The sequence below is a fragment of the Bos grunniens genome, chromosome 16 (assembly GCF_055505025.1).
Source record: "Bos grunniens cultivar Pamir isolate PY7600 chromosome 16, Bosgru_T2T1.0, whole genome shotgun sequence".
Classification (NCBI taxonomy): Eukaryota; Metazoa; Chordata; class Mammalia; order Artiodactyla; family Bovidae; genus Bos; species Bos grunniens.
The window spans coordinates 54,019,032-54,041,685 of NC_141180.1; the positions used below are offsets into that span (position 1 = coordinate 54,019,032).

Sequence of the window (22,654 nt, forward strand, 5' to 3'; positions counted from 1 at the left end):
GATTCACCGGGTCCGGCAGCGCCCTCCGCCCGGCGGGCGTGGCCTGGCCGCTCCCGGCCTGCTCGGCGCCCCTCCCGGGACCCTAGCGGCCTGCACAGCGCCAGCCGGACGGCGGTGGCCCGCGGGGCCGGTGCTGCCACCTGCGGACGACTCCCGGGATGGCCGAGCCGGCCGGCTGCGAGCACCCCGGGCATCCCGGTGGAAAAGCGGGGACTCAAATCCAGCCTCACTTTAGCCGGTTTCCCACTTGCTGGAGAAGGCTGGCGAAAACCCAAGGCTGGGCCTATCCTGACTCTCCAGGAAACACCCTGTGAGTCAGAAGGGGATAGAGCTGGAGGAGACGAAATCAGCTCTGTAAGAAGGTGGTTTCTCTGCTATAGACCCCATTTGACAGATGGGAAAACTGAGCAACAGTGAGGTTAGATGACATCACCCGGTGTTGCTCAACTAGTTTGGGGTGGAACAAAGACTCCAAGTTACCAGAGGCATGTTACAATCAGAAGGCTACACACTGCTACTGGTTAGCTGTATGATCACAGATAGCGGGGCCAGATTTGGCAAATAAAAATATATCCACCTGTAATCAGATCAGATCAGATCAGATCAGTCGCTCAGTCGTGTCCGACTCTTTGCGACCCCATGAATCGCAGCACGCCAGGCCTCCCTGTCCATCACCAACTCCTGGAGTTCACTCAGACTAACGTCCATCAAGTCAGTGATGCCATCCAGCCATCTCATCCTCTGTCGTCCCCTTCTCCTCCTGCCCCCAGTCCCTCCCAGCATCAGAGTCTTTTCCAATGAGACAACTCTTTGCATGAGGTGGCCAAAGTACTGGAGTTTCAGCTTTAGCATCATTCCTTCCAAAGAAATCCCATGGCTGATCTCCTTCAGAATGGACTGGTTGGATCTCCTTGCAGTCCAAGAGACTCTCAAGAGTCTTCTCCAACACCACAGTTCAAAAGCATCAATTCTTTGGCACTCAGCCTTCTTCACAGTCCAACTCTCACATCCATACATGACCACAGGAAAAGCCATAGCCTTGACTAGACGAACCTTTGTTGGCAAAGTAATGTCTCTGCTTTTGAATATGCTATCTAGGTTGGTCGTAACTTTCCTTCCAAGGAGTAAGCGTCTTTTAATTTCATGGCTGCAATAGGGAAGAACAAATGTGATTCCATATTAGATCTGTTGTGTTGCCTGTGCTTACTCATATTGGTTCTGCATCTTTTGTTAAAAAAAAAAAAATGTTGCCTATAGCCTGAAATATATAGGGGAGCCTAGTTTCAGGGCTCTCACCTAAAAGAGTCCATTCATATAGAGATAAAAATTTGGGGAACAGAGAATAACATTTGTTTCATTGAAGATTTATGGGAATGTCTTGACCTGACCTACATGGACGGCTAAGAAAGGAGTCCAACACCAAGAAGTTTGCAACAGCTAACCATGTCCCTCCCTCAGCTTGCCTTTAAAGGTGCTTTGCTCAATCCCTTCAGGGAGTTAAGGGCTTTTTAACAATGAGACACCCCAGTCTCCTTGCATGACCCTGCAATAAACCTTCCTCTGCTCCAAACTGTTTTGATTTGTTTGGCTTCACTGGGTGTCAGGCACACGAAATTTCATTCAGTAAAACACCCAGCTAAATTCGAATTTCAGGTAAATACTAATGATTTTTCACTATACGTATGTTCCAAATAGTGAATGGTGGCATACTTACACTAAAAAATTATTTCTTATTTAAGGGAGCAAAATTTGCCACCTCAAAATGTCTTATTTGGCATGCGGATTATTTTGAGCTGAAAACAATGGAGGCTCAGAAGACTCAGGAAGAAACTGACCTTCCCTATAATGGCCTGAAGAATTTAGATAAAGGACCTGTTTCCAAAACAGAGCAATCAACAGAGATATCTGCAAAGATTATAGGCTCAGTGTGGTGGGGACCTTCGAGGCCTAGAGATCAGATACCTCTCTGTGTCCCATTGTCTCTTTGTCGTTCAGTCGCTAAGTCCTGTCCAACTCTTTGTGACCCCATGGACTGCAGCACACCAAGCTTCACCATCTCCCGGAGTTTGCTCAAACTCATGTCCATTAAGTCGGTGATGCTATCTAACCATCTTATCCTCTGTCACCCTCTTCTCCTGCCCTTAATCTTTCCCAGCATCAGGGTCTTTTCCAGTGAGTCAGCTCTTTGCATCCAATATTTTGTGGCCAAAATATTGGAGCTTCAGCTTCAGCATCAGCCCTTCCAATGAATATTCAGAATTGATTTCTTTTAGGATTGACTGGCTTGATCTCCTTGTAGTCCAAGGGACTCTCAGGAGTCTTCTCCAACATCACAGTTTGAAAGCCTCAGTTCTTTAGTGCTCAGCCTTCATTATGGTTCAACTCTCACATCCATGCATGATTACTGGAAGAAACCATAGCTTTGACTATATAGACCTTTGTTGGCAACATTATGGCCCTGCTTTTTAATATGCTGTCTGGGTTTGTCATAGCTTTCCTTCCAAGGAACAAGCATCTTTTAGTTTCATGGCTGCAGTCACCATCTGTAGTGATTTTGGAGCCCAAGGAAATAAGTATCTCACTGTTTCCATTGTTTCCCCATCTATTTGCTGTGAAGTGATGGGACCAGATGCCATGATCTTGTTTTTCTGAATGTTGAGTTTTAAGCCAGCTTTTTCACTCTCATCTTCCAACCTCATCAAGAGGCCTTTTAGTTCCTCTTAGCTTTCTGCCATTAGAATGGTATCATCTGCATATCTGAGGTTGTTTATATTTCTCCCAGCAATCTTGATTCCAGCTTGTTATTCATCCAGCCCAGTTAGTATATATATGTGATTTTGGTGACAGGAGATGAGTGTAGTCAAGCCCACATTTTGGCAGAAGGTTTCTGTCAGTCACCAGGAGCAGGTGTCTCTGTTAATGACTTTTGTGCTTTCCTAGATATAGGGAACGGCAAACAACTTCAGTATTCTTGCCTTGAAAACCCCGTGAACAATATGAAAAGGCAAAATGATAGGATACTGAAAGAGGAACTCCCCAGGTCGGTAAGTGTCCAATATGCTACTGGAGATCAGTGGAGAAATAAATCCAGAAGGAATGAAGGGATGGAGCCAAAGCAAACACAATACCCAGTTGTGGATGTGACTGGTGATAGAAGCAAGGTCTGATGCTGTAAAGAGCAATATTGCATAGGAACCTGGAATGTTAGGTCCATGAATCAAGGCAAATTGGAAGTGGTCAAACAGGAGATGGCAAGAGTGAACATCGACATTCTAGGATCAGCGAACTAAAATGGACTGGAATGGGTGAATTTAACTCAGATGACCATTATATCTACTACTGTGGGCAGGAATCCCTTAGGAGAAATGGAGTAGCCACCATGGTCAACAAAAGAGTCTGAAATGCAGTACTTGGATGCAATCTCAAAAATGACAGAATGATCTCTGTTCGTTTCCAAGGCAAATCATTCAATATCACAGTAATCCAAGTCTACGTCCCAACCAGTAATGCTGAAGAAGCTGAAGTTGAACGGTTCTATGAAGACCTACAAGACCTTTTAGAACTAACACCCAAAAAAGATGTCCTTTTCATTATAGGGGACTGGAATGCAGAAGTAGGAAGTCAAGAAACACCTGGAGTAACAGGCAAATTTGGCCTTGGAATACAGAATGAAGCAGAGCAAAGACTAATAGAGTTCTGCCAAGAGAACGCACTGGTCACAGCAAACACCCTCTTCCAACAACACAAGAGAAGACTCTACACATGGACATCAGATGGTCAACACCGAAATCAGATTGATTATATTCTTTGCAGCCGAAGATGGAGAAACTCTATACAGTCAGCAAAAACAAGACCTGGAGCTGACTGTGTCTCAGATCATGAACTCCTTATTGCCAAATTCAGACTTTAATTGAAGAAAGTAGGGAAAACTACTAGACCATTCAGGTATGACCTAAATCAAATCCCTTAGGATTATACAGTGGAAGTGAGAAATAGATTTAAGGGACTAGATCTGATAGACAGAGTGCCTGATGAACTATGGACATTGTACAGGTTTGTGCACATTGTACAGGGTTCAAAACCATCCCCATGGAAAAGAAATGCAAAAAAGCAAAATGGCTGTCTGGGGAGACCTTACAAATAGCTGTGAAAAGAAGAGAAGCGAAAAGCAAAGGAGAAAAGGAAAGATATAAGCATCTGAATGCAGAGTTCCAAAGAATAGCAAGAAGAGATAAGAAAGCCTTCCTCAGCGATCAATGCAAAGAAATAGAGGAAAACAACAGAATGGGAAAGACTAGAGATCTCTTCAAGAAAATTAGAGATACCAAGGGAACATTTCATGCAAAGGTGGGCTCGATAAAGGACAGAAATGGTATGAACCTAACAGAAGCAGAAGATATGCACAAGATCAAATGGCCAACATCCGCTGGATCATCGAAAAAGCAAGAGAGTCCCAGAAAAAGGTCTGTTTCTGCTTTATTGACTATGCCAAAACCTTTGACTGTGTGGGTCACAATAAACTGTGGAAAATTCTGAAAGAGATGGGAATACCAGACCACCTGACCTGCCTCTTGTGAAACTTATATGCAAGTCAGGAAGCAACAGTTAGAACTGAACATGGAACAACAGACTGGTTCCAAATAGGAAAAGGAGTACATCAAGGCTGTATATTGTCACCCTGCTTATTTAACTTCTATGCAGAGTACATCATGAGAAACGCTGGGCTGGAAGAAGCACAAGCTGGAATCAAGATTGCTGGGAGAAATATCAATAACCTCAGATATGCAGATGATACCACCCTATGGCAGAAAGTGAAGAGGAACTAAAGAGCCTCTTGACGAAAGTGAAAGTGGAGAGTGAAAAAGTTGACTTAAAGCTCAACATTCAGAAAACTAAGATTATGGCATCTGGTCCCATCACTTCATGGGAAATAGTTGGGGAAACAGTGGAAACAGTGTCAGACTTTATTTTTCTGGGCTCCAAAATCACTGCAGATGGTGACTGCAGCCATGAAATTAAAAGATGCTTACTCCTTGGAAAGAAACTTATGACCAACCTAGACAGCATATTGAAAAGCAGAGACATTACTTTGCCAACAAAGGTCCGTCTAGTCAAGGCTATGGTTTTTCCAGTGGTCATGTATGGATGTGAGAGTTGGACTGTGAAGAAAGCTGAGCACCGAAGAATTGATGCTTTTGAACTGTGGTGTTGGAGAAGACTCTTGAGAGTCCCTTGGACTGCAAGGAGATCCAACCAGTCCATCCTAAAGGAGATCAGTCCTGGGTGTTCATTGGAAGGACTGATGCTAAAGCTGAAACTCTAATACTTTGGCCACCTGATGCAAAGAACTGACTCATTGGAAAATCCCCTGATACTGGGAGGGATTGAGGGCAGGAGGAGAAGGGGACGACAGAGGATGAGATGGCTGGATGGCATCTCCGACTCGATGGACATGAGTTTGGGTAAACTCCAGGAGTTGGTGATGGACAGGGAGGCCTGGCGTGCTGTAATTCATGGGGTCGCAAAGAGTCGGACATGACTGAGCGACTGAACTGACTGAGATGTGAGAAGATGCATGAAATTTGGCTCATAAAACCTTCTGAAAATATCTATCTCAAGGCCTGTTCTGCCAGTTTTCCCCAGAGCAGTGAGTGCCTCATTTCTGATCCCTACCCTGAACTTCTTTCAGAGTGTGTTGAAGGTCAGCGACTGCAGTGGCTAGTGGAAACCAGATGGCAGGTGACAATTTTTAGTCAGCATCCAAAATGTCAGTAATCCCTGAGGCTGAGAAAGTCTGGTTTTGAGCACCTTTACCCAGGTTATCTGATTCCAGCTTTTCATTGTTTTTAAGTCATTTTACAACCTCAAATTGTAGACAGCTGTAGCAGTGCAAAATAATTTTTCTCTACATGCAGATTAATTCTGTCCAGTGGGGGGATCTCTCTATCCATCTTAGAGAAGCCTGTTGAGTCCATTTGCACATTCATTTTTAATATTCTTTATTCTTTACTTCATATAAACATGTGGTTCTTTGACTTTTTTATTTGAATCAGTTATTGTATCACTTAGTCGCTTCTTATTTTAGGTCTTCCCTGTAGCTCAGATGGTAAAGAATCATCTGCCTGCAATGCAGAAAACCCAGGTTGGAGTCCCGGGTCCAGTAGATCCCCTGAAGAAGGGAAAGACAACCCACTCCAGTATTCTTGCCTGGAGAATCCCATGGACAGAGGAGCCTGGTGGGTTACAGTCCAAGGGGTTACAAAAAGCTGGATACAACTGAGCAACTAATACTACACTGCCACTAGTTGCTTCATTTAATTAAGTTAAATAAAAAATTTAAAATGTGTCCATTAAAATGGGTACATCTATGAGTTATGATTTTACCATTTTAAAAAATTATCTTTTAGTTCAAGGAAAGGAGACCAGATAAAGTGGCATTTTAGTCAATCTTGAAGGATAGTTTGAGATTTAAACATTCAGAATTTTTTAGTGAAGCAATGCTCTTTAGGGATAGACTTAAAAGTCTTTGGAATTAAAAAAATGTTCCTGGTGCCCTGTGGAATTGAAACTGGTTTCGGGGGCTTCAAGAAGCTCTGATCCTTTAAATCTCAGTGCAGAAAGAATTCAGCAAGAGGTAAAGTGATAGATAAGAAGTGATTTATTAGAATAGGAACCTTGTGAGGCTTACAAGCGGGGGAGGAGGACAAGAGGGTGCTGTGCATTGAGCACTTAGTGGGCTACAGTTTTATAATCAAAGGAAAAGCAGGGAGGAGGGAAAAACCACCTTCTTCCTCATTTTTGAGTAGATGTCATGTTTCCACCATCAGTTCCTCCTCCAGGTTGGGTAGGGGAGTTTTCTTGCCCCTATATGGCCAAACCAAGACTGTCATGGCACTATGAAAAGATTATTTCAGGTCTCAGTACACTCAGGCCTTTCACTTTGAAGAGTCGCCTTTCTGTAAGTTATTATTATATTTTTTATGTGTGCAGAGAGCGTGTCCTAGGGGTTATTAACTTATTGAGCTCACTGGTCATGTGTGGGTCTCCTGCCACCGCTGTTTTATTGTTTTGGGGGTATGTCTGATGCTTCTGTTGCATGGTTTTGTTACTAAGCAAGCCTGCTTGATTTTGTGGTTAAGCAAACCTGGCTTTCTTGAGTGATCATAAACTTACTGTGGTCTCCCAAAGCCTCCTAAAGTTGCTTCTCTATCTAGTGATATAATCTCATAATGGGATTTCAGAGCTATTTGATTATCCTACTCTGTCCCTATCAGAATTAGATGAAGCCTAATCACCTTGCCAGGGTCTGTGCCTAAGCATCCTTTCATAGTCTTCAGTATATTTTACTGCTCTGTGCAGTGTAGACGTTGATAGTAATGCAAATAATTCTTGTCTGTGTATATGCAAATGAATTTCTTGGGATAGAAGTGCAATCAACCATCTTTCCTCCCTCAGTTTTGCGTATATTAACAAATTCCACTTAGTATTCCTAATTGTTCTTTCAGATTCTCCTTTGAACTAATTTTTCAAGAACATATACTGGTTCCCTCATTTGTTCATGAGTTAAATCAAAACTAAATAAATAAAATGGGTAAGAAATAATCAAAGAAAACAGAGGCATTTTTCCTTGGATGGGCATGTGCGCATGTGCCGTCCTGTCTGACTCTTTGCGACTGCATGGACTGTAGCCAGCCAGGTTCCTCTCTTCTTGGGCTTTCCCAGGCAGGAATACTGGAGTGGGTTGCCATTTCCTTCTCCAGAGAATCTTCCCAACCCAGGGTTTCAACCCGTGTCTGTTGAGCTGCACTGGCACGTGGGTTCTTTACCAGCTGAGCCACTGGGGAAGCAAGAGAAGGATATTGGGCAGGTAACACTAACTTCAAGTGTTTGCAGGATTGTCCTGGAGAAGAGGCAGCGTATTCATTCTGTGTTGCTTCAGAGGGAGAAAAGGAACTAGTGGCAGATTTAAAGGGGCATGGATTTTAATTCACCATGAAAACTAATTAAATAGTGGCTGGAGCTGTGCCATGTGCAATGGGCCACCTTGTGATGCTGGGAGTCCAGCACCACTGGTTGTGTTCAAGGGGTCAGGAGTTCCCCAGCTTGGTGAGTATCAGAATCACTTGGGTAGTGTGTTAAAAATACAGATTCTGGGCTGGGCAGCCAAGGCTCTGTAGGTCAGAAAGTGTTTGGTCTTTAATGATTGAGGGCCAGCCAGTTTGGGGTCCCTCTGCCAAAGGGGGCTCAGCGATGGGGGGTGGTGACCTCTGGGGTCCTTTCATAGCCAAAGATTCCATGACCAGAAGGTTTGCTGACAGGCGGTATGAGCCAATGCTGTCGCTACTTTCCCATCATCAGGGTGCCAGCTTCTTCTTTAAAGTCAGCACTGATGTTGATCTTGAGGGCCACACATCTGTTTTATAAGGGGTGGGGGGTTGCATTAGAAGGAACTACTTCTCTGCCCCTCAGAATCTTTTGGGGACTGCCTGTTGCTCCCCACTTTCTAAATTTCCTGGAGAGGAGGAAGAGCCATAGGATATGTGAATTGCATTGGCTGCACGAGTATATTTTCATATTTGAGGACTGAGCCCTTTGCACCAAGTGCTTCAGGAGTGGACTTCCCAGGCACGCCTGATTTTGTGGAATCAGCCTGCACTTGGTTTGGTTTTGTATTCACCGACTTTACTCCTCCTCCTTTATCTATTCTTGTCCTTGACCAGCTGTTCAGGAGTCCATTTCTTACCCTCTGCTTGACCAAACTTTATCAGGTTTCTCTCTTGCTTCCAAGCCCAAGCCAGCACAGAAAAAAATGGACCGGGCCCCCCTTATCAGCTTCTCCCGAGAATATGCTGACTTCAGCATGACCCTTTCCTATCCGACCCCGTTCGTTTCCCCTTGTTTGTCTGGCTTCCCCTCCAAACATTCTGCTTATCTCTGTTGCCCCTCCTTTACTCTATTAAACACACACACACACAAAGTCCTTTTTTGTTTGATTTTGAGACTGTTGCAGCTTTCTGCGACCAGGGAGTTCCCCTGATTGCAACAGCCTTTCTTTCTGATTAGTCTTCCCCGTCTAAGTCTGAATGTGTTTCATACACTACCAGCACTGGGCTTTGCTTTCTGTATGCTTGGGTGAAATGGGGGACACAGGCATTCATTTCTAGCTCACGGGTTTCTGATGCAAGAGTTTCATGAAACCATGCCAGTGGAGAAGAGAGGGAAGAGACAGCTCTTCATGGAAATTGTTAATTTCCTGCACTATTGAATTTCCATTGGGGCACTGAGCTCTGGGCTCTTGAGAGAAAGCTCGTGCACCCCTCCAGCAGCCAAGTGGGCAGACTGCTTCTCCAGCCGACTGCTGGAGGACAGCTGGTTCCAGGAAAGCACCTTCTCCCGGTCAAGTGGCTGAGGTCCCCCAGGCCTTTTAGTGACAAAGGCAAACCAGCCCTAACAGAAGTTCCCTGCAGCCCTTGGCAGAGGAGCCTCCTTGTCACCCTGGACTGCCTCCCTCTGGGCTGGTGCAATGCCCAATTTTCTCTGCAGCCCTGGCAACTGATTGGCCAGCCTTTAGGGCCTCTGCACACAGGACTCTCACAAAGGAACTCACATTTACTTGTAATTACACACGGTGATGATCACGCCCACCATTGGAAGAGATCCAGTTTTTAAAACCTGAATAACCACTGCCCTGTACTTCTCAGAGCCTCTCACATAATGCTATCTCGCTGGATCTGGAAAAACCTCATCTCTCTCTGACCGCACAATCCCTTCCTCAGGGCTCATCAGCACAGACATACATGCACCCCACCAGCCTCACCGATCCAGTGAGTCACCAGTCCTGAGAGCAGGGGTGAGTCAGTGCTGCTGGGATTACCCAAAGCTGCCTAGGGGTGAAGCACAAGTCTGTGCATCAGCAGGAGTGGGTGTGACAGAGAGAGAGAGGGAATGTGTGTGTGTGTCAGAGGGCCACAGCAAAGGAATTTCTTTTAGTAGGTTTTCTTTTCTTGATCAATATATTTTTAATTGAAGTATAATTGATTTACAATGTTGTGTTAATTTCTACTGTACAGCAAAGTGATTCAGTTAAATCTATATATACATTCTTTTTAAAATATTCTTTCCCATTATGGTTTATCATAGGATACTGAGTACAGTTCTCTGTGCTATGTAGCATGTGCTCAGTCACTCAGTGCAACTCCATGGACTGTAGCCCACCAGGCTCCTCTGTCCATGGGATTCCCCAGGCAAGAATACAGGAGTGGGTTGCCATTTCCTCTTCCAGGGGATCTCCCTGATCCAGGGGTTGAACCTGCGTCTCTTGCACTGGCAGACGGATTCTTTACCACTGAGTCACCTGGGAAGCCCTGTCCTATATAGTAGGACATCCTTTCCTAGATTTTTTTCCTGGAGATTATTTTCTGCAAGTGAAAAGAAGAGAAAATAAAGCACCTAGGTCATACCAGCTCCACAGCATGGCTGCTTGAGAGGTGACAGGGGCACAGTATGAAGGTCCTGGGGACACTCTTCCAAGCCAACTTCTTAACTGACCCCTCTATGTGCCAGGCTGATCTCTGCTCATTATACACGTTTGCACATTTAAATCTTTAATTGGTCAGGGAGATCTTATTTCCTCATTTGACAGACGAGGAAACTGAGGCCCAGGAGAGTGACAGCTATTATGTAATAGAGCCTTAGTCCTGTCCAGTCTCTTTTCCTGGCTTAGGAGGGCAAGGGGCCGCCTCTCCCTTAGGACTCAGGCTGAGGCAAAGTGAGTTCTGTCTTCTCCTCAACTTTCAGGTCCGTGATCAGAATCTAGCGGAGAACAGGGCGAATACGAATTCTGCAGTGTTAACAACATATGGTTTTGTTTTAGAGATTTCTCCTCGCTGGAGCTGCCGCAGACCTTATTCTTTCCTCATGCTTGTCCCATGAGGGTTGGAAGGGCCTGCTGGATTCCATCGAGCGGAGGGGGTGTCCTGTGTGTTTCCAAGGACTGGGCTGGGCCGCGCCCTGGCAAAGCAAGCTTCCAAAAGCCCAGTTTCCTGGGCCCTTTGATGATTTTATCAGTTGGCTGGAACTCCGAGGTTCCAAGGTATTTTAACCGACTCTTGCCAAGAGGCCAGGGAGGCAGGGCTGCTGGTACCTACCACACACCATCTCTGGGAGCAGCTTCCATAGAAGGGGTCCCCTGGTGATAGCTTTGCTGATGATGTTATATCTTGTATTTGTGGGGTCCTTTGGAGTTGTCAAAACACTAACCATCAATTCTCTCATAGCTTCAAATGGGGAAAACTACCTACGTCACAAAGTTCACAGAGTTGTTTGTAAGCGTCGAATTGCAGTGTGTGTGAAATTGCTGGCACTGGACTACCTTGGCCGATTCACCAGCAGCCGCACACCCTTGTCTTCAAGGCCGGGGTGTCCTTGACACTCTGGGAGCGATTCCTCTATTTTCACGCCGCCCGTAGCAGGTAAGGACCGCAGGGTGGGTGTTCTCTCCTCTGCTGGAAGCAATAAGCTCCAGTGTCTGCACCACAGGTGCTGGGAGGGGGGCTGGCCCCAACCATAACTTCCATCAGCAGAACCTCTAAGCCCCCCACATTAATACGTTTCTGAGCTGGAACAGGGGACTTATTAGGCAAAAAAGCCTCAAGACAAGGCCCCAGCGCACCCCACTATACCTACCACCCCCATCTCCAGCCCTAAGTTCTTTTATGTAGAAATTCTAGAACTGCCCCACGTATGCTCCAGCTCAGACGATGAGAAGTGTGTACTCGGCCCCCTCTGCCCTCCTTGTCTGCAGGCTTGGTGGCTGCCGTGTGGTTGTCCCCACCACGCCCACATGAGCTGTGACAGAAACCAGCTTCCCCAGTAATGTGTGGGGCTGTTCAGAGCAATGAGTAAACATCACCCGTGCTCATTTGTTTACACTGGGATGTGGGTAACTGCATCTTGAGAAGCCTGGCTCTGTCTGGTCTCTTGGATTCATTACTTCTCCCAATTCCATTCCTGTTTTTTTCTGCCAATTAGTTAACAGGCTTGTTATTGGAGAATGAACTTGAAAATGTTTCATAACCAGTGTCTCCAGATACCCACCCTTTGGAAGGGAAGCTGGTGGCCGCACTGATCTAGCCTCTGCTGGGTTAGGTGGTAATCCTACAGTGCGTGGACTGGGTCGACATGGGGCTGGGGTGGGTCTGGGGACTGCAGACTGGGCTAGAACAGTGAGCGGACATGGATGGGGCTGGGGCAGCCAGTTGCCAATCCTGCTCATTGGACAGGATACAAGGACAAGGACATAGCCCTCTCTCCTAATCCCTCTGTGTTAGTCGCTTGGTCATGATCAAATCTTTGCGACCCCATGGACTGTAGCCCATCAGGCTCCTCTGTCCATGGGATTCTCCAGGCAAGAATACTGGAGTGGGTTGCCATGCCCTCCTCCAGGGGATCTTCCCAACCCAGAAATCAAACCTGGGTCTCTGGCACTGCAGGCAGACTCTTTACCATCTGAGCCACCAGGGAAGCCCCATGCGCCTCCACATTCCCCACACTCTGTTACAGATGCTACTTGGCAGTTTTCGGTATTTTTTTCTCCTCTGTGCGATATCGCATTCCACCTGGGCTCAGGCACCACTCTCTTGCTGTTACTTTTTACCTTCTTTCTCCTTTAGGCACAGGGCTCGACCTAGTGACATCTTGTTTTTGCTGTCATCCAATTTATTCCTGGGACCTAGATTTAGGAACTTTTCCATTTCCCCACTCCCTTTGGCCGCCCATCAAGGCAACGTCTCAAAATGATCATGACTCAGTGTCAACACCAGGAACTTGAGTATGGATCTGAGGCAAGTGTCTTAATCTTCCTAAGCCTCAGTTTTTCCGTCTGTAAAATAAGGATGATTACATCGGTATTAATAAAGTACGGTGTGCAAACAAAAGAGACGTAAATATCTCTTGGGTTGTTGAGAAAAATCAAGTGAGAACTTGGGACTTCCCTTCTGTACAACGAAGCCCTGGAAGCACTCTAATTACAGAAGTGTTTCACCTTTTGAGAGCCCTGAGACAGAATCCCAGGGTCGGATGGAACTGTAGAGGCCTTCTCCTTCAGTGTTCGCCAAACTTTACTTAGCAGAGCGTAAGTTCCATGAGATGTCAATGGATGTTCTGTGGTGTTGTGGGTGTGAGTATGTGTATGTTAGCTTTTAGAGATCAAATAAATTTGGGACACATTTCAGATTATGTTCCCCTCTTGAAAATCATAATGTATATTCTTACGTTAAAGACTTCGGCAAGTCCCATAGCGAAGAATTCTGTTTTGCCTAGTTTGTCAATTTGGGTCCTCCAGGAAGCAAATGCCAGCATGAAATCAGACGTGCAAGTCATTGATTGGGGGTGATACCATGAAAGAGAAGTGTGCAGGGGGCAGAGGACGTCGGGGAGCCTTCCGACCACAGTACAAGCCTGACACCTGTGGAAAGAGAGAAAGAGAAGGAAAGATGACAGGGTTGGGGGGCCAGCAGTGCCACCCAAGAAAGTCCCAGCCAACCCACGAGGGACACCTGAGCAAAGTCGGCCTGTTAGAGGTGGACAGAAATGGCCAGCTCGGCGCCTCTGCTTTATTGTCGGGGGCTGGAGCAGCCTAGCGAGAGCTGGTCTTCATCTTGAATACCCTGCACATTTTTTTTTCTCTTATTCCTCACAGTAACCCTTGGAGATGGGTCTTGTCGTTTTCCCCACATTTACAGATGAGGAAACCGAGGCACCAGGAGTTGCAGTGACTTCCCTGGGGTCATCCAGCCAGTGAGTAGGGGAGTCCAGGGCCATGTGATTTGCAGAACCAATGGGGTGAAAAATGAACTTTCTAAACCTTATTCACCAGTATGCCCCAGACTGCAATGGCCACAGTCACTGATGGCTTCCATATTCTCAATCAAAGATCTTAGTTCTGGGGCTTCCCTGGTGGTCCAGTGGTTAAAACTCCTATTTCCACTAAATGGGACATGGGTTCAATACCTGGTCGGGGAACTAGATCCCACATGTGGCATTGCTGCTGCTGCTGCTAAGTCGCTTCAGTCGTGTTCGACTCTGTGCGACCCTATAGATGGCAGCCCACCAGGCTCCCCCGTCCCTGGGATTCTCCAGGCAAGATCACTGGAGTGGGTTGCCATTTCCTTCTCCAATGCATGAAAGTGAAAAGTGAAAGTGAAGTCACTCAGTCGTGTCTGACTCCTAGCGACCCCATGGACTGCAGCCCACCAGGCCCCTCCGTCCATGGGATTTTTCAGGCAAGAGTACTGGAGTGGGTTGCCATTGCCTTCACTGCACATGCGGCATAGCACGGTCAAAATAAATAAAATTTAAAAAGACATCTACATTTCCTAATGGCTCAAATTTTTTTTTTTTTTTAAAGAAGATCTTGGTTTCTCCAAGGCTATAGATGATATTCTGAGCCACACCCTTTGAGCTGTTTGGCAGGTTGGAAGGCTTCTCTGTTCTTGCCTCGTCCCGTGCAGCCCTTTCCCTCCTCAAAACCTTTCTCCTGCTCTGTTTCCATGGACACTCCCTCCCCTGGCTTGCCTCCCAGGTCTCAGCCTGTTCTTCCTCAGCCACCTTCACCAGCTCCCCTTCCTCTGCCTGTGCCCTTTATGTACAAGTGATTCAGCTTTTCCTGTTTCAGAATCTGCCTGGTCCATCTCCCACTCTTGTTTTCAACTTCCAGCCGTGGGGGCCACGTGGACATGCAGCCAGCGCTGGGAGTAGAACTAAGGTATTTGCACTGCCTGACGCTTCCTCCTTGGAGAGGTTGTTTGTCTTCTTTAATACACACACACACACCATGCACACACACAAGCGCATACTTGCACGGCTTTTCTACAGAGATATTTAACTTTCAGAGTGTTAATTTGGGCTTCCAGGCACAGTGAATCTTAACGGTGCCCAAGTCATTCTCCAGACAATTTATAACCTACATTTCCGTATGATTTAAAGCTTGGGAAAAGCTTCCTGAGCACTAGTCCCTCCTGAGGATGAGCCAGTCAGTTATGGAGCCTGTGACTGGCTGTCCCTGCCTGAGTGTTGGGCACCCAGGTTGTTCCTTGGCCCAGAAAGAGGCCTTGCCCAGCAGCTCCCAAGAGAGCCCCTGCCTGGGGCCAAATAAGGGAATATTACCAGAGGAGCCTCCCAGCTGAGTCCGGGTCTGAGTCATGTCTTAGCGATGTAGCTGCACAGGGTCTGACTCAGAGAGTGGAGGTTCTTCAGCATCTAATGGCAAGGATGAGACTCACCAAGGCCACCGGCTTGGAGGTGGAGAAGAGGGCAGGACCGTCTCCTCCCATCTCATCACCAGATGAGAGGCCGAGGCTAGAGAAGGGCTGTGGCAGCCGTAGGGGAGGGCTGGAGCTGGCACGGAGGCCCTGCTTCTCAGAGTGGGGTCTGGTCCTGCTACCCGCCTCCACCCCCACTCAGGCTGTGCCCAGACTCCCCTTGGAACCTGCAGTGGGGCCCAGTCATCCCCGCTCTGACCCAGTTTATGCCGGAGAGGCCTCAGCTTCCTGACTCATACTCAGAAGGGAGTGGCCTGGAGGAATTCTTTTCTAGAGACTGATCAGAAATGCAAGCCATGTCAAGACATGAGTGCTCTCTCGTGTATATTCTATGTTGTGGACTTGAATATAAACCAGAACACACGATAATGAATAATTAGAGCTGTTACCTTAGCACTTTTTGTGTGACTTGTTACAGCGTTTATAACTGGGTGTGACAAATATTTATGGGTCTGACCCCCGCCTGGCCTGTAAGTCCCTGAAATGGAGGACTGGGTCTTTCTCATTCACTTTGTGACCTTGGCACGGTGCCTGGCGCCTGATGGGTCCCTGGTAGAGGTCTGCTGACTGAAGGACCATGGACACAAAGCTTCCCCAAGGCAAAGCTTGCTGTTTTCTTCAATGTCTGTGTTGCCTATATGCGCTTCCCTGTTGGCTCAGCGGTAAGGAATCCTCCTGCAACGCAGAAGTTGCAGGAGATACAGGTTTGATCTGTAGGTTGGGAAGATCCCCTGGAGGAGGGCATGGCAACCCACTCCAATATTCTTGCCTGGAGAATCCCATGGACAGAGGAGCCTGGTGGACAACAGTCCATGGGGTTGCGAAGAATCGGACACTACTGAAGCAACTTAGCATGCACGCATGTCACTTACATAGGGTAGAAGGAGATGCTACTTAGGGCCTTGTGTCCTGCTAAAGGGATCCCTGAATTCAGAGTTTTTTCTCTGAACTGAGTTTCAGTCAGTTCAGTTGCTCAGTCGTGTCCTACTCTTTGCGACCCCATGGACTGCAGCAGGCCAGGCATCCCTGTGCATCACCAACTCCTGGAGCTTGCTTAAACTCATTTCCATCAAGTTGGTGATGCCATCTAACCATCTTATCTTCTGTCGTCCCCTACTCCTCCTGCCTTCAATCTTTCCCAGCATCAGGTCTTTTCTAATGAGTCAGTGCTTTGCATCAGGTGGTCAAAGTATTGGAGCTTCAGCTTTAGCATCAGTCCTTCCAATGAATATTCAGGACTGATTTCCTTTAAGATGGACTGGTTTGATTCTCAGAGTTTTTAGGAGCCCAGATTTAACATCCATGATGATTATTTCTCATGTCCCTGTTTTTCGTGGGGGTGGGGTGCACCATCCCTCTTTAGAGGAGAACCAGAAGGTTTCTTCCCCAGGGCGGGGCCTGTGACGTCTCCTCTAGGAGAAAGGTGAGAATGTTCTTGATCAATTACCTTCAAGTGTCTCCTACTGCCTCCCTCCTCCTCCCATGCTCTGTGGCTGGACTGGTCCAGAGTTACATCCTTCCTTCAGGTATGGATGCTAATGCTGGTATGTGTGTGTGGCGGGAGAGCCTTTAGAGAGTCTGCTTGGGACCAGACTGGCCATCACACAGCCCAGTCTCTCTACCCCATTTCCACCCACTGGGGGCATGTAGGGCCAGTTACAAACCAGAGACCCAGGGCACTCTCTCTTGACCTCTTGCAGGGGCGGGGGGTGGGGGGTGGGGTGGTGGTGGGTAGGGTGGAGGGGAGTGGGAGTGTGGAGGTGGGCAGAGGGCCCAGAGGTGAGCCTGGGAGGTGGGGAGGGGCTGGCTCCTCTGCAGGCCCTCAAAGGAAAGGAAAGTGAAGTCTCTCAGTCGTGTCTGATTCTTTGCGACCACATGGACTGTAGCCTACCAGGCGCCTCCATCCATGGGATTTCCCAGGCAAGAATACTGGAGTGGGTTGCCATTTTCTTCTCCAGGGGATCTTTCTGATCCAGGGATTCAAACTCTGGTCTCCCGCATTGCGGGTAGACGTTTTCCCGGCTGAGCCACCAGGGACGCTGGTCCTCGAGGGAGTCATAAAAAGATTAAGGAGATGAGTGTGAAGGTCAGGCTGGGTCGGGGAGGGATCAGGGTGAGGGTGGAGGGGGCCCCTGAGCCCCATGGCAGGAAATGCCAGAGACACTGAAGGCTCCTTCCAGAAGCAGAATCTGGTCAGATTGCAGACTCCACCCCCCTCCTACCCCTCCTCTCAGTCCCTAGAGCCTCCTTGACCTCAGAGGCAGGCCCAGAGGGAAAAGTACTTGGCTTTTTCAAAGACAATGGTTTCTCCTCATTCCCAGTGGAACAGCTTGCTCACTTATTTCTTCCCAGGTGGCTGACAGGTTCTTGGAGAGAAAATACCCCTCTCCACCCTTTTGTGAAGCTGGGATGATTTCTTTGAGTCTGAGAATTTTAACTATTGCCGTGATGACCCGAATAACAAAATACAAGCCCCTCCAGTACTCTTGCCTGGAAAATCCCATGGACGGAGGGGCCTGGTAGGCTGCAGTCCATGAGGTCACTAAGAGTCGGACACGACTGAGCGCTTCACTTTCACTTTTCACTTTCATGCATTGGAGAAGGAAATGGCAACCCACTCCAGTGTTCTTGCCTGGAGAATCCCAGGGACGGGGGAGCCTGGTGGGCTGCCGTCTATGGGGTCGCACAGAGTTGGACACGACTGAAGCGACTTAGCAGCAGCAGCAGCAGTAAAGTCTTTACCGTAATAACCCTGTCCACCGTCCACCGGGGTGGGTGACTTCACGCTCAGCCAGAAGACGAGGCGAAACGGCGCCGCTGAAGGCCTCTTTGGTGTTGTGCTGGCGCCACCACGTGGCAGAACGCAGTATTGTCATTTCAAAGCCACAAAACCCCCAATATAGCTGCGGAAAAGGAAATCTCTACCTCAAAATCCTTTGATACTTTTCGGTATCAATGAGTAAAACTGGTAAAGCGTTTTGCCACGGATCTCAGGAATTTAAGTCCAGAGTCCAAAACACTCTGGAGTTTGATACTGAGTTATTTTGTTCATTTATCTATCCATCCATCTCTATCTAATGGGTCATCTATCTACTATCATCAATCAACCAAGCATCTATCGATCCATCCATCTATCCATCCATATATGTATCACTATTCTGTCAAGGTGTAATGTGCCAGGTAAAACAATGAGCACTGAGGCCTCAACCATGAACAAGACACAGAGGATGTAGACAAGTAACTAGGAAATTACAGTTCACCACCACAAATTACCCCATCCAGGACCATGAAGCGCTTTTAGTCGTTATATCCTTTTAGAGTTCTTTAAACTAGAACAGTTCTTCAGTCTTTTTTGTCTTTCATGACTTCAACATTTTTGACGAATACAGGCTAGTTTCAATGTCCTTGAGTTTGGGTTTGTCTGATGTTTCTTCATGATCTGAGCTGTGCCTTTTGGCAATAATGTCATAGAAATGATGCTGTATCCTTTTTAGGACTTTACATCCTGGAGGCATATGATACTGATTTGTCCCATTACTGGAGATGTTGATTTTGGTTACTGAGGGAAGGTGGTGTCTGCCAGCTTCTCCACTGTAAAGTTAGTTTGTCCTCTGTAATCAATCAATCATTTGATAGGAAATATTTTGAAACTGTATTAATGTCCTGTGCCTAATCAAACTTTTGTCCACTAGCTATAGCATTCATTGATATGTCTTGCCTGAAACAACCATTACTATGAGTATTACAAAACAGTGGTTTCTTGTCTTATTATTTCTTCTGTCTTCCTTGGCTGGCATTCTGCTGTTACGAAGAACTTCCCCTTCTCCTCCAATAAAGACACACAAATTCTTATTTTACTCAGTGGATTCTAATCCATTACTATCATTATTTATTTCTATCCTCAAGTCATCCAGTTGGAGTTCAAGTTGGTTGCTATGTCCTTTTAACATATCCCCACCATGCTTTATTGATTATGCCAAAGCCTTTGACTGTGTGGATCACAAGAAACTGGAAAATTCTAAAAGAGATGGGAATACCAGACCACCTGACCTGCTGAGAAACCTGTATACAGGTCAGGAAGCTACAGTTAGAACTGGACATGGAACAACAGACCAGTTCCAAATAGGAAAAGGAGTACATCAAGGCTGTATATTGTCACCCTGCTTATTTAACATATGCAGAGTACATCATGAGAAACGCTGGGCTGGAGGAAGCACAAGCTGGAATCAAGATTGCTGGGAGAAATATCAATAACCTCAGATATGCAGATGATACCACCCTTATGGCAGAAAGTGAAGAAGAACTAAAGAGCCTCTTGATGAAAGTGAAAGAAGAGAGTGAAAAAGTTGGCTTAAAGTTCAACATTCAGAAAACGAAGATCATGGCATCTGGTCCCATCACTTCATGGGAAATAGATGGAGAAACAATGGAAACAGTGTCAGACTTTATTTTTCTGGGCTCCAAAATCACTGTAGATGGTGATTGTAGTCATGAAAGTAAAAGACGCTTGCTCCTTGGAAGGAAAGTTGTGACCAACCTAGACAGCATATTAAAAAGCAGAGACATTACTTTGCCAACAAAAGTCTGTCTAATCAAGGCTATAGTTTTTCCAGTGGTCGTGTATGGATGTGAGAGTTGGACTATAAAGAAAGCTGAGCGCCGAAGAATTGATGCTTTTGAACTGTGGTGTTGGAGAAGACTCTTGAGAGTCCCTTGGACTGCAAGGAGATCCAACCAGTCCATCCTAAAGGAGATTAGTCCTGGGTGTTCCTTGGAAGGACTGATGTTGAAGCCCAAACTCCAATACTTTGGCCATCTGATGCGGAGAGCTGATTCATTTGGAAAGACCCTGATCCTGGGAAAGGTTGAGGGCAGGAGGAGAAGGGGACGACAGAGGATGAGATGGCTGGATGGCATCACTGACTCGATGGACATGAGTTTGAGTGAACTCCGGGAGTTGGTGATGGACAGGGAGGCCTGGTGTGCTGCGGTTCATGGGGTCGCAAAGAGTCAGACACGACTGAGCGGCTGAACTGAGCTGAATTGAACCATTCTTTGAGCACTTTCTTACTTTTTGGCACATAACTAGAGTCCAGATTCCTCTTAAATGTTTTCTGCCCTAGCTCCATTACTTCATGGAGTCTTTGTACCTTTTAGTGGAGAATGGTGTTTGGAAAGATCTAGGTGCTTATTGCTATTGAAGCAGCGATGCTCTGTGACCCTCATGGCAGACATATCTTGTCCTCGCTATAGAGGACACTGTCCTGTCGCCAGCTAACAGGTCCACGCAAGGATTTTTTTAAAAATTCTTTAGGGAAATGAACTTTTGTTTGAGTCGTTATTCACCACTGAATAGAGCCCAGACTCTATAAGTTTACATGCTAATACATAGATTTTTGTCTGGTACTGAGGCAAATTATTTCTTTCAGGTAAAAAACAAAACAAAAAACCAAAAAAATCAGAAACTAAATCCTCAAATCCCTAAGGTTATAGTTTCCTTGCCCTGTATGACATTAACCAGCTTTGTATCTAACCCACATATCCTATTTTATCATTCTTTATTCAGTATCTGCAATATTTAATCTCTCAAATTCTCTTTGAACCACCTTTTACCACCTTGCTGGTTTTCTTTTCAACAGGAAAATAAATTAGTTTAAAAATTGGGTAAATAAATGCATCTTCACTTTTATGTTTATGAAAGTGAATAAATGAAATAACATTTTAACTTATAAAAAATTATACCTTGCCTCATGAGTTCATACTGATCTTCAATTTCCAAACAAATGCCATGTGGTTTGTTTTAAAGTTCCCTCTCTCCTTATTTGTAATTTCCTTCACCAACAGTGAAGAACGCCAGCAATGAGAACATCATTCTTAATGTATTTCTTCATTTACTTAATCCAAGAATACTCTGAAAGTAGTTTTAAATTGCTAACTCATTCTACTGTGAAAAAAGTCAAAACTACCAATCAGTATTCAATATTTGTTTACAATTCTTTTTGTCTTTACTGAGGATATATGGTCAAAATGCTGTAGATAAATCTGTTGGATTAGTTTTCCTTCTGCCTGACAGATTCTTTCTGAGTCTGAAATCTGTTTATAAAAGGCCTGGAACGGCACCCATAGCTAAGAGTGTTGTTAACTGTGAAAGTTCCTTTCATATGAAAATGGATCCTCACTTTTTACACAAAGCAGGCATGTAAGTAGAAATATCAAATGCACACTGAACAGGATGTAAAAAAAAAAAAGTTGTGTTGTGATCATATCCTTGGAGCTGTGCACTTAATTTACCAGTGAATAGCATGTTTACTAGCCTTTTGCTGATATCCTAACTACACATTAGAGTTCTTTGTGCCCCATGGAAAATGACAGCATTGACACATTTTAATTAACTCTCGATATTTTTCTCTATTTAAAACTCTGATCAGAGTTGATATCCCTCCAGAGAATCCCAGACAATAAAAAGCAGCTCCAATTCTCCAGAGTTCGGCAATTCAAAGCCAGTTTTAAACAAGAGGTTGAATGATGTTCCTGACTGTTCACTCTTATATGTGGTATTAGCTTACGTCTGGTGGTAAGGGGATTTTTTTATGACTCATATAAATAATATCTTAATTTTTAGTTTTTAAAAGCTGGGCTGTATGTTTTGTTCACATTAGTGTTGGGAACAACAGTCTAACAAAGCCTGCTGCTGCTGTTGCTAAGTCGCTTCAGTCTAACCGGCTACAAAATTTGGAGTTTATTGTTAACCCTGACCTGACCCATTTCATCACCCTTTCTCACTTTGATGGTGGCGGTGGTTTAGTCGCTAAGTCGTGCCCGACTCTTGAGACCCCATGGACTGTGGCTGCCAGGATCGTCTGTCCATGGGATTCTCCAGGCAAGAGTACTGGAGTGGGTTGCCATTTCCTTCTCCCTTTCTCACTTTAATGATATTCCATTTTCCAGGTACACAGTGCCCCTAAGCTCTCTTCTTACACATTTTTAGATGTTTAATAAAAATGAAAGAGTAGGGAAGGGGGCAGGCACAACCTTCAAAAGAATGACAGCTAGCTACCACCGTCTTGAGGGGTGAAACAGGAAGAGTGGTACTACACACTGTTACACCAAGCACATGGTTTCAAATGAATCAACAAGGCAGGTTGAAATGAAACAGGGATCTAGGGGGCAGCAAAGACCACCAGCCGCTGGAGTCACAACACCTTGGCTCTGACACCTTTAAAAATTCCTTGCCACTGACGGTTGTTGCTTGCAGCTCTAATTTCTGCTAGCTATCATCTCAGCTGATCTGAGAATAACATCCCACCCCAATCAAGCCTCAGCTGATTGTAGCT

The 22,654-nt window shown here is 45.9% G+C and overlaps 2 long non-coding RNA genes across 3 annotated transcripts; one reads left to right on the plus strand and one right to left on the minus strand.

Moving 5' to 3' along the window:
- The first annotated feature begins 9,674 nt into the window (after positions 1-9,674).
- Positions 9,675-13,801, plus strand: LOC147356861 (uncharacterized). The gene is made up of 3 exons (XR_015143582.1): positions 9,675-9,850; positions 11,277-11,471; positions 13,700-13,801. It is a non-coding gene; the product is annotated as an uncharacterized LOC147356861 (long non-coding RNA).
- On the minus strand, positions 9,995-15,540 carry LOC147356862 (uncharacterized). Of its 2 annotated transcripts, XR_015143581.1 has the most exons (3): positions 15,166-15,372; positions 13,273-13,465; positions 9,995-10,418 (listed from the first exon to the last, which is right to left on the minus strand). It is a non-coding gene; the product is annotated as an uncharacterized LOC147356862 (long non-coding RNA). The 2 variants fall into 2 exon arrangements; XR_015143580.1 differs by lacking the exon at positions 9,995-10,418 and having other exon boundaries at positions 13,234-13,465; positions 15,166-15,540.
- Positions 15,541-22,654: the final 7,114 nt, after the last annotated feature.